Raw genomic sequence first — 12,439 nt, 5'->3', positions numbered from 1 at the left:
AATATTTGCACTGCTTGATAGGCGACATTATCCATGACTTTCAATGAGACAGCACAAGAAAAACCAGCAGAAAAAAGAGAAAATGCAGGTGCATACTCTTAACACTAAGAACACTGGCAATTAGAACAATTATATTAAATTCTGAAACATTGAGTAAAATTGAGGTACTTAGCATAATTTTTGGCCAAAAATATGGACCCACCTACCACGACCGTATGATCTTATCAGGTGGGTAACTAACATTCCTAAAGGTCCATACACACTGAGGCGATTTTGAGCTCAAAGTAGCTATTTTTTGGCGTTTTGAGCTACTTTGAGCTCAAAATCGACTAGTGTGTGTGGCCGGGCGATGAGCGGTGAGTGCTGATGCGCGCTCCCACATAATCACTGGCTGCCGCCATCCATCGGCCTGTTTTACCGGCTGAATGAACCACTTTCCACAGTTTCCTACTGTGGATAGTGGTTCACCCCCTTGAAAAATGCTGGGTCGGGTGAAAATCGCCCAGTGTGTATGCACTGTGCGATTCTCCGGCCAGCGATTTTTACATCATCTCTCAGCATACACATCGGGCAAAAATGCCCAGTGTGTATTCACCTTAAGGCTCAAGTCCAGAGCACAGGACTCCCCTGGCCAGCACAACCCAACCGTCCTGAGGTTAAGGTGTTACATTAATAAGCAGTAGCAGCTCAGTACTCAAAGGTGAGTTGTAGTAATTTGAGTGTTAAACAGTGTTACATTAGTGAAAAGCAGTTTACAGTAGGTACAAAAAGTGTTAGATTAAGTGTTACAATATTGATGGCCTGATGCAGCCTGGCCACACCAACCCATGGGGCCCCCATGCCCCGAACCCATTGTTAATACTGTCATATTATATATATATATATCCAAAACTTACCATTCATAGTGCTTATTCTCATATGTAGTCTGCAAATTAAAGGACCCTATACTAAATAAAAACACCCATGGACAGGTGGGAAGGGTGCTAGTCCAAGCTGAAGGAGTCTCCGCCTTCAAGTGTACACGCATGTACACAATAAAAATTATATGGGGGCTGGACAGCACACCCTAATTCTAAACATAAGAGTGCTGTCATACTGATACTTGTAGCGCCATAAATGCCCCAAACCCATTCCTAATACTGACATAATGTATAAGAGTTTAATATATTTGTCTTGATTGCCAGTGTTCTTAGTGTTTAGAGTGTTTACCTGCATTTTCTCTTTTTTTCTGTGGCACTACAAGTCTCAGCATTGTAGCACCTCTTATTTTGTTTAGAATTAGGATGTGCAACCCCCCATATATTATATATTGTGTACATGTGTGTACACTTAAAGGCGGAGACTATAAACTTGAACTAGCAACCATCCCACTTGCCCTTGGTTTTTTAATTTGCATATTAGAGTCCTTGCATTTGTAGACTACATATTGGAAAAGGCACTATGAATGGTAAGTCCTGAATAAATGTAGTATGTCAATATTATAAATAGGTTCAGTGTATGGGGATTGATGTGGTCGGACTGCTTCTGGGTATCATTATTGTAAGACTTAATAATCCACTTTTTAGTACTTAAATTGCTTTTCACTAATGTAATAAATTTTTTAACACCATAATTACAACTTCTCAGTAAGACTTTTAGTACTGAGCTGCTACCTCTTATTAATGTAACACCTTTTAACACTTAGGGGAACATTTACTAAGCAGTGATAAGAGTGGAGAAGTGAGCCAGTGGAGAAATTTCCCCATCAACCAATCAGCAGCTCTGTATCATTTTATAGTATGCAAATTATAGATGTTACTTCAGTGCTGATTGGTTACCATGGGCAACTTCTCCACTGGCTCACTTCTCTGCTCTTATCACTGCTTAGTAAATGTACCCCCTAAACTGCTGCTTCTCACTAGTGTGATGCCCTGGGGAGTTCATTTGTGCTGGCCTGGTGGGGTCCAATGCTCTGGACTTGATCCTTAGTGTTAAGGACCCACCAGATGAGGTTACCTGGTCGTAGTTGTTGGGCCCATATTTTTGCCAAAATTATGCTAATTACCTAAAATTGATTCTGTTATATTGCAGAGTTTATAATAATTATTCTTATTTGCAGTGTTTTATAGTGTGTACGCGCATTTTCTCTTTTTACTGTGATTCAGCTTTGTAGCACCTCTCATTATGTTTAGAATTAAGGTGTGCAGCTCAAGTTCCCCCCCCCCCCCCCCCCCAACATTGTAAATGTTGAATGTCGACATTCTGTCAGTCCATATTAACATTATGAGTGTTGACATTCAGGCCATGTTGAGAGTCTTTAACATGATGGGACTGAGTATGAGTTGGACGCAAAAGTGAATGCAGCAGAGTATATTGGCAGTCTCCTGCCTGTGAGTTTATGCAAATCCCTTATGTATATCCATGTGGCCAGGATTGAGACACACTGTAATACTAATTGGTGCATCCTTATACACTACCGTCGGTCGCACCATCGTAAATTGAATCAGCCCTATGGCAGGTACAGTTTCTCCATCTGATTGTGGCTGTGCATCTTTGAATGCTGTCGCTTGCCTTGACACGCCCGCGTCTTTTCCAAAATACACCCACTGAACAGATCATTTTTGCGTGCCACATCCCAGTCATTCTTATGAACGCCAATCTCTTTTCCACCACCAGTCTTATACTGACTGAATCGATCGCAACAGCGTACACTCTGTGTAACACATGCGCCATAGGGGTTCCAGAACTGCTTGCATGTGCACAGTTGCAAATAATTGCTCAGCTATTGAACTGCATCCAAATCTGAATCTGGCCAAATGAACACATACCAAAATCATTGGACAAACCATAATAACACTCAGAACTGTACTTCTGTGTCACGCCTTTTCTTGGAATTCTAAATGCTCCCCTGTGCCAAGTGGTCTTTCCCATACTTATCGCAGGTACCTCTAATAAATAATTCAAGTAAGATCAGTGCTGAAAGTAGGGTGGTACGGTTTGGTACGGAGTACCATTAGGAAACATGATGTTGGTACTCAGTACCACCAGCCCACCACTGGGGCATAATTTATAAGGGGCATTTTTGTGTGTAGGACATAAAATGGTGTCAGTGACATAACTGTGTGTGGCATAATATGTAATAGGCATTATGGTATATGTTATAATATGTTAGGCATTATGGTGTGTGGCATAATGTGTAATGGGCATTATGGTGTTTGGCATAACATGTAATGGGCATTACAGTGTGTGGCATAATAAGGCCATGCCCTTATTGTCATGTAGCCACTCCCCTAGTTTTGTGTGACCACGCCCCCTCATGACACATAACCACACCCATTTTTACTATCAGTACCACTAAGAAAAAACTTCTACTTGCACCACTGAGTAAGATACATACTGTATGATAAAGAAGAATCCCCTACTATTCTTACTTTTAACCTTATGTAAGGGGAGGGGGAGGGGCAAGAAAACTAATAAGAAGCAACAGTGAGCTGCTCCTTATAGAGTTACTGACATTTGTGTGTGTTCTAACATTAAATATAAAACTTTAATTAAATATTTTAAAGTGCAAGTCTTAAAATAGAAGCCATCATTATAGTACTTAATAACATACTGATCAAATTACCCTTGTAATTCTGAGCAATAAAAGTTTTGCTAATACTCCGGTTATTTGCAAACACAAAAGTAATATTCTCTATTAATAATAAGCTTGTTTAGAAAATTATGTCAATTATATATAAAGCGCAATCTAAGCAATGTTTTTATGGCTACATGTAATACTATTCTCTCACTAATTGATGAAGTGGTTCTGTGACATTTAACGGGGTGTGATGTACTCTCCTCTGAGGAAACACAGTGTTTAAACCCTCTCTGTCAGCTCTTTTCTCCTAGTTTAATATTGGCGGCCACGATTTAGTGTTTATGAATGAAAGTGTTGCAGGCTACGTGAGGACACATTCATTACCAACATCTGTAGAGTTCCTTCCTTCCAGCTCATTTTAATCCAATAAAAGACAGCAGGGACGCCACATTTGTTACAAAGATCTTTTCTAAAGGAGTTCAGATGTGAGAAACCTATTAGACAGTAATGAAACTTTAGGGCTCATTCACACAAATATGCACTGGAACAATGGGAAAAAAACACATGAAGACTAGCGTGCGCATTAGATTCCGTTTTAGTGATTGCTATTTTGGAAGTACAATCTATTGTTCTCATAGCATGCATCAATACCTGGTTTTGTGCTGCTTCCGAAATGCTAAACTTAATCTAATTTTAAAATGCAATTCTGGCAATCGATTCTATAACAAACCATGGGTAAGATGTATTAACCTGTAGAAGGCATAAGGAAGTGATAAACCAGTGATAAGTGCAAGGTGATAAACGCACCAGCCAATGAGCTCCAATATGCAAATTGACAGTTAGGAGTTGACTGGCTGGTGCGTTTATCACCTTGCACTTATCACTGCTTTATCACTTCCTTATGTCTTCTCCAGGTTAATACATCTGCTCCCATGTATCCTATAGGGATGTAGTTGGCATTCCGATGGACAGGATGCCGGCAGTCAGAATACCGACATCTGTCAAATCTGTTTTGGGATAGTCCAAGGCCAATATTCCCCTCCCCCTTTTAACTCACGCAGTATGGCTTATTGTTTACAAGTACAGTCTTGTTATTTAATAGCCATGCATCGTACGCTACCTAATTGTAGAAATGCACTCATTCTGTGAGAACGTTTCTTTTGAGTAACTTGATCCAATTTTACTTTCGGCTCTGCATCACTACCATCACTACCAGTACGTATTATGGGCCTAATTCAGAGCTCATTGTGGAATGGCTTCTACTCCTGTTTGGAAATAATGTAATTTCATGTCAATTTGCTATGGAGTGGGCCCATTGCCCCCCTCCTCAGCTACTCTCTGCTGGGGTTTACCTCCAGCATCATCCTTTCAAAATTCTATACTTTACAGACCGGACACTGTTCTGAAGCTGGCCAGTCACCATAGACCACTCCAATATGATAACCAGTCAGTCTTGTTCTAACCTGACTTTGCACTGGATTTGTGAGATATCCTTTCTAATTTTTTTCAGGTTAAGAGAAAAAACATGTGACTTGCAGATCTCCAACTCCATGTTTTTCCTGGGTTTTTTTTTTGCAGCCACTACTGTGTCTTTATGCTAATGCTGCAGCCAATGGATGCATATTAAGACACACCACTGAAGATTCCACCACCCCTGTGGAGGCGCAGAATGTCCGTTTGAACATGGCTGCTGGTGTCAGTGCAACTGCGTGTTTGCAGTTGCTGACCACGAAATCGCCACATCTTTTAACAGTGCCCCCCTGTCCCCAGATACCACCAGGAAACTCTCTCTGAAATTGCATGGATCTGCATCTCAAAGCAGTACATACTTACTAGAGATGTGCACCGGAAATTTTTTGGGTTTTGTGTTTTGGTTTTGGATTCGGTTCCACGGCCGTGTTTTGGATTCGGACGCGTTTTGCCAAAACCTCCCTGAAAATTTTTTGTCGGATTCGGGTGTTTTTTTACAAAAAACCCTCAAAAACAGCTTAAATCATAGAATTTGGGGGTCATTTTGATCCCATAGTATTATTAACCTCAATAACCATAATTTACACTCATTTTCAGTCTATTCTGAACACCTCACACCTCACAATATTATTTTTAGTCCTAAAATTTGCACCGAGGTCGCTGGATGGCTAAGCTAAGTGACACAAGTGGCCGACACAAACACCTGGCCCATCTAGGAGTGGCACTGCAGTGTCAGGCAGGATGGCACTTCATAAAAATTGTCCCCAAACAGCACATGATGCAAAGAAAAAAAGAGGCGCACCAAGGTCGCTGTGTAACTAAGCTAAGCGACACAAGTGGCCAACACAAACACCTGGACCATCTAGGAGTGGCACTGCAGTGTCAGACGGGATGGCACTTCAAAAAAATTGTCCCCAAACAGCACATGATGCAAAGAAAAAAAGAGGCGCACCAAGGTCGCTGTGTGACTAAGCTAAGCGACACAAGTGGCCGACACAAACACCTGGCCCATCTAGGAGTGGCACTGCAGTGTCAGACAGGATGGCACTTAAAAAAATAGTCCCCAAACAGCACATGATGCAAAGGAAAATGAAAGAAACAAGAGGTGCAAGATGGAATTGTCCTTGGGCCCTCTCACCCACCCTTATGTTGTATAAACAGGACATGCACACTTTAACGAACCCATCATTTCAGCGACAGGGTCTGCCACACGACTGTGACTGAAATGACTGGTTGGTTTGGGCCCCCACCAAAAAAGAAGCAATCAATCTCTCCTTGCACAAACTGGCTCTACAGAGGCAAGATGTCCACCTCATCATCATCCTCCAATTCCTCACTCCTTTCACTGTGTACATCCCCCTCCACACAGATTATTAATTCGTCCCCACTGGAATCCACCATCTCAGATCCCTGTGTACTTTCTGGAGGCAATTGCTGGTGAATGTCTCCACGGAGGAATTGATTAGAATTCATTTTAATGAACATCATCTTCTCCACATTTTCTGGAAGTAACCTCGTACGCCGATTGCTGACAAGGTGAGCGGCTGCACTAAACACTCTTTCGGAGTACACACTGGAGGGAGGGCAACTTAGGTAGAATAAAGCCAGTTTGTGCAAGGGCCTCCAAATTGCCTCTTTTTCCTGCCAGTATACGTATGGACTGTCTGACGTGCCTACTTGGATGCGGTCACTCATATAATCCTCCACCATTCTTTCAATGGTGACAGAATCATATGCAGTGACAGTAGACGACATGTCAGTAATCGTTGGCAGGTCCTTCAGTCCGGACCAGATGTCAGCACTCGCTCCAGACTGCTCTGCATCACCGCCAGCGGGTGGGCTCGGAATTCTTAGCCTTTTCCTCGCACCCCCAGTTGCGGGAGAATGTGAAGGAGGAGCTGTTGACGGGTCACGTTCCGCTTGACTTGACAATTTTCTCACCAGCAGGTCTTTGAACCTCTGCAGACTTGTGTCTGCTGGAAAGAGAGATACAACTTAGGTTTTAAATCTAGGATCGAGCATGGTGGCCAAAATGTAGTGCTCTGATTTCAACAGATTGACCACCCGTGAATCCTGGTTAAGCGAATTAAGGGCTCCATCCACAAGGCCCACATGCCTAGCAGAATCGCTCTATATTAGCTCCTCCTTCAATGTCTCCAGCTTCTTCTGCAAAAGCCAGATGAGGGGAATGACTTGACTCAGGCTGGCAGTGTCTGAACTGACTTCACGTGTGGCAAGTTCAAAGGGTTGCAGAACCTTTCACAACGTTGAAATCATTCTCCACTGCGCTTGAGTCAGGTGCATTCCCCCTCCTTTGCCTATATCGTGGGCAGATGTATAGGCTTGAATGGCCTTTTGCTGCTCCTCCATCCTCTGAAGCATATAGAGGGTTGAATTCCACCTCGTTACCACCTCTTGCTTCAGATGATGGCAGGGCAGGTTCAGGAGTGTTTGGTGGTGCTCCAGTCTTCGGCAGGCGGTGGCTGAATGCCGAAAGTGGCCCGCAATTCTTCGGGCCACCGACAGCATCTCTTGCACGCCCCTGTCGGTTTTTAAATAATTCTGCACCACCAAATTTAATGTATGTGCAAAACATGGGACGTGCTGGAATTTGCCCACATGTAATGCACGCACAATATTGCTGGCGTTGTCCAATATCACAAATCCCCACGAGAGTCCAATTGGGGTAAGCCATTCTGCGATGATCTTCCTCAGTTTCCATAAGAGGTTGTCAGCTGTGTGCCTCTTATGGAAAGCGGTGATACAAAGCGTAGCCTGCCTAGGAACGAGTTGGCGTTTGCGAGAAGCTGCTACTGGTGCCGCCGCTGCTGTTCTTTCTGCGGGAGGCAATACATCTACCCAGTGGGCTGTCACAGTCATATAGTCCTGAGTCTGCCCTGCTCCACTTGTCCACATGTCCATGGTTAAGTGGACATTGGGTACAACTGCATTTTTTAGGACACTGGTGACTCTTTTTCTGACGTCTGTGTACATTTTCGGTATCGCCTGCCTAGAGAAATGGAACCTAGATGGTATTTGGTACTGGGGACACAGTACCTCAATCAAGTCTCTAGTTGCCTGTGAATTAACGGTGGATACCGGACACACGTTTAACACCACCCAGGCTGACAAGACCTGAGTTATCCGCTTTGCAGCAGGATGACTGCTGTGATATTTCATCTTCCTTGCAAAGGACTGTTGGACAGTCAATTGCTTACTGGAAGTAGTACAAGTGGTCTTCCGACTTCCCCTCTGGGATGCCGATCGACTCCCAGCAGCAACAACAGCAGCACCAGCAGCAGTAGGCGTTACACTCAAGGATGCATCGGAGGAATCCCAGGCAGGAGAGGACTCGTCAGACTTGCCAGTGACATGGCCTGCAGGACTATTGGATTTCCTGTGTAAGGTGGAAATTGACACTGAGGGAGTTGGTGGTGTGGTTTGCAGGAGCTTGGTTACAAGAGGAAGGGATTTAGTGGTCAGTGGACTGCTTCCGCTGTCATCCAAAGTTTTTGAACTTGTCACTGACTTCTGATGAATGCGGTCCAGGTGACGTATAAGGGAGGATGTTCCTAGGTGGTTAACGTCCTTACCCCTACTTATTACAGCTTGACAAAGGCAACACACGGCTTGACACCTGTTGTCCGCATTTGTGTTGAAATAATTCCACACCGAAGAGGTGATTTTTTTTGTATTTTGACCAGGCATGTCAATGGCCATATTCGTCCCACGGACAACAGGTGTCTCCCCGGGTGCCTGACTTAAACAAACCACCTCACCATCAGAATCCTCCTTGTCAATTTCCTCCCCAGCGCCAGCAACACCCATATCCTCATCCTGGTGTACTTCCACAGTGACATCTTCAATTTGACTATCAGGAACAGGACTGCGGGTGCTCCTTCCAGCACTTGCAGGGGGCGTGCAAATGGTGGAAGGCGCAAGCTCTTCCCGTCCAGTGTTGGGAAGGTCAGGCATCACAACCAACACAATTGGACTCTCCTTGGGGATTTGTGATTTAGAAGAACGCACAGTTCTTTGCTGTGCTTTTGCCAGCTTAAGTCTTTTCATTTTTCTAGCGAGAGGATGAGTGCTTCCATCCTCATGTGAATCTGAACCACTAGCCATGAACATAGGCCAGGGCCTCAGCCGTTCCTTGCCACTCCGTGTCGTAAATGGCATATTGGCAAGTTTACTCTTCTCATCAGACGCTTTCAATTTTGATTTTTGGGTCATTTTACTGAACTTTTGTTTTTTTTGATTTTACATGCTCTCTCCTATGACATTGGGCTTCGGCCTTGGCAGACGACGTTGATGGCATTTCATCGTCTCGGCCATGACTAGTGGCAGCAGCTTCAGCACGAGGTGGAAGTGGATCTTGATCTTTCCCTATTTTAACCTCCACATTTTTGTTCTCCATTTTTTAATGTGTGGAATTATATGCCAGTATCAATGGCAATGGCCTACTACTATATATACTGCGCACAACTGAAATGCACCACAGGTATGGATGGATAGTATACTTGACGACACAGAGGTAGGTAGAGCAGTGGCCTTCCGTACCGTACTGCTATATATACTGGTGGTCACTGTCAGCTAACTGCAAAACTAAAATGCACCACAGGTATAGAATCTAGATGGATAGTATACTTGACGACACAGAGGTAGGTAGAGCAGTGGCCTTCCGTACCGTACTGCTATATATACTGGTGGTCACTGTCAGCAAACTGCAAAACTAAAATGCACCACAGGTATAGAATCTAGATGGATAGTATACTTGATGACACAGAGGTAGGTAGAGCAGTGGCCTTCCGTACCGTACTGCTTTATATACTGGTGGTTACTGTCAGCAAAACTCTGCACTGTACTCCTCCTATATAATACTGCTGGTCCCCAGTCCCCACAATAAAGCAGTGTGAGCACAGATATATGCAGCACACTGAGCACAGATATGGAGCGTTTTTCAGGCAGACAACGTATAATACTGGTGGTCACTGGTCAGCAAAACTCTGCACTGTACTCCTCCTATATAATACTGCTGGTCCCCAGTCCCCACAATAAAGCAGTGTGAGCACAGATATATGCAGCACACTGAGCACAGATATGGAGCGTTTTTCAGGCAGACAACGTATAATACTGGTGGTCACTGGTCAGCAAAACTCTGCACTATACTTCTCCTATATAATACTGCTGGTCCCCAGTCCCCACAATAAAGCAGTGTGAGCACAGATATATGCAGCACACTGAGCACAGATATGGAGCATTTTTCATGCAGAGAACGGATAAAACTGGTGGTCACTGATCAGCAAAACTCTGCACTGTACTCCTCCTATATAATACAGCTGCTCCCCAGTCCCCACAATTAAGCAATAAGCACAAATATTTGCAGCAACATTAATAAACGGAGATGACGCCGGCCACGTCCTCTCCCTAACATTTCCAATGCACGAGTGAAAATGGCGGCGACGCGCGGCTCCTTATATAGAATACGAATCTCGTGAGAATCCGACAGCGGGATGATGACATTCGGGCACGCTCGGGTTAACCGAGCCATACGGGAGAATCCGAGTATGCCTCGGACCCGTGTAAAATGGGTGAAGTTCGGGGGGGGGGGTTCGGTTTCCGAGGAACCGAACCCGCTCATCACTAATACTTACCTACTTTTGAGGACTCTCTCTGGGAGAAGCATAGAGAGGAGACACTTCTGCAGACTTTGGGGTCAGGGAATTCACATCATTAGCCTTCATGGTGAGGTGGCGAGGCTAAAATGAGGTGATTTGCGTCAATTGGCCCCACCCTTCCACACAACACCAGGATTCCCCTGTTCATTTAAGCATCCTGCTTCACTAGGAAGCAGGTGAGATGCCGGAGCGCCACCTACTCTTCCGGAGATGTGGGGAGGTGGGGGGCTCAAAACTGCGCCCACTTGTGCCCGATGCCATCCCTGCATGCCCTCTGAATCAGGCCCTTAAGGCTTTTTGCCAGCTCTGTTACATGTTTTTTTAGTTACAGTATGTCAAAGCACAGCTTATGCTCTACGTATGAACAGACTTCTCAAATATGCTTTCACCTTGTTCTAGTGTTAAATCTATTCATTGTCACAATACGCTAAGCTAGGCTGGGTTGTTGTGGAAGTCACGCGCTTCCGGGTCTGGTTGCGTAAAATTTGTTCAATTGACATTACTCCCTTTCTCTTATTGCTCAAGTCGATTATTTTCAATTGTTGTCTTTTATAAGACATTTCCTCTGGTAAATCAGATTCCTGCAGGTTTTCATTCTGAGGATTTAAATATATTTTACCTTAGTGAATAATGAGCTGTTTTTTTAATGAGTTCTCAAAGCATTGATGGAAAAGGAGGGAGAGGTCCTGTGGGTTTGGGGACAATTCACTCATAGCTTTTTTTGTAATATATAAATATGAAAGCAAGTCATTAGGCTGACCGTCAGACTGCCTCGTCACAGGAGCATTAAGCTGCCTTTTCCTTGTATCCTAGACATAAATAAGAACCCGCAAAATAAACCCCACCAGTTTTCATTAATAACCATTTTAATTAAGGTCCTTCAATGGCCATTAGGGAGAGAAGACTCTACAGTATTATTCTCCATCACAAGTATTTAATGAAATAGAAGAACGAAAGAAACAATCTTTTCCTGGCCTTTATGACACATTTTCTCCTGTAGTGCATGTTCGTTAACCCTTGATGAATGGACTTTCTTTATAATCTCAGAACTTGACTGGGTTTTAATGTTTTCGCGCTGTACTCTTGTTGTCCTCTATTCTTTGCCCACCCAATAGGCAAATCCTTTTTTTAGATGCATGCATTGGAAGATTCCCTAATTTAGTGAGTGCAGGTAAGTTCAGGGGTCCTGGGAGAAAACTCTCAAGCCGTGGGCCGTTCTGCTATTAGCAGAGTATGACACTTCATGATTGGAAAGTAGCAAAACAAACAGGAATCAAGTACTGTACAAAAATTCTTGCATGGCCTTTCCAGCTGCAAGGAGGTGCTCCAGCCCTCAACAATATCTCTCTTTGGAATCAGAGTTTCAAGTCTGTTTTTCCGTTGCTCCAATTATGCCTTTTCCTGCACAACCCCATGCCTGGCCTGCAAATGTCTGCTTAACCTCGTGATAATTGCGATCCATAGGCCTGTCGAGGCTTTATCAACCAGTCTTCCATTCATTTAAAGCATTTGGGAACTTTGTAACCAAACAGACTAATGTATTATATGTAACATCTCCCTCCCTGCTATATGTTCAAGTCCTTGCCTGCATCCCTCCGCTGTGAGGCAGGCAGTGATTATTAAATAGAATATATATCATATAGGTCTCAGAAAATACTTCATGACTACCACAGTGCTGTCACGATCCGGGTATCTGGACGCCATTTCTTACCCATCAGATGCCTCCTAAGGC

Source organism: Pseudophryne corroboree, chromosome 4 (genome assembly GCF_028390025.1).
Source record: "Pseudophryne corroboree isolate aPseCor3 chromosome 4, aPseCor3.hap2, whole genome shotgun sequence".
NCBI lineage: Eukaryota > Metazoa > Chordata > Amphibia > Anura > Myobatrachidae > Pseudophryne > Pseudophryne corroboree.
This window is presented reverse-complemented; position numbering follows the sequence as displayed.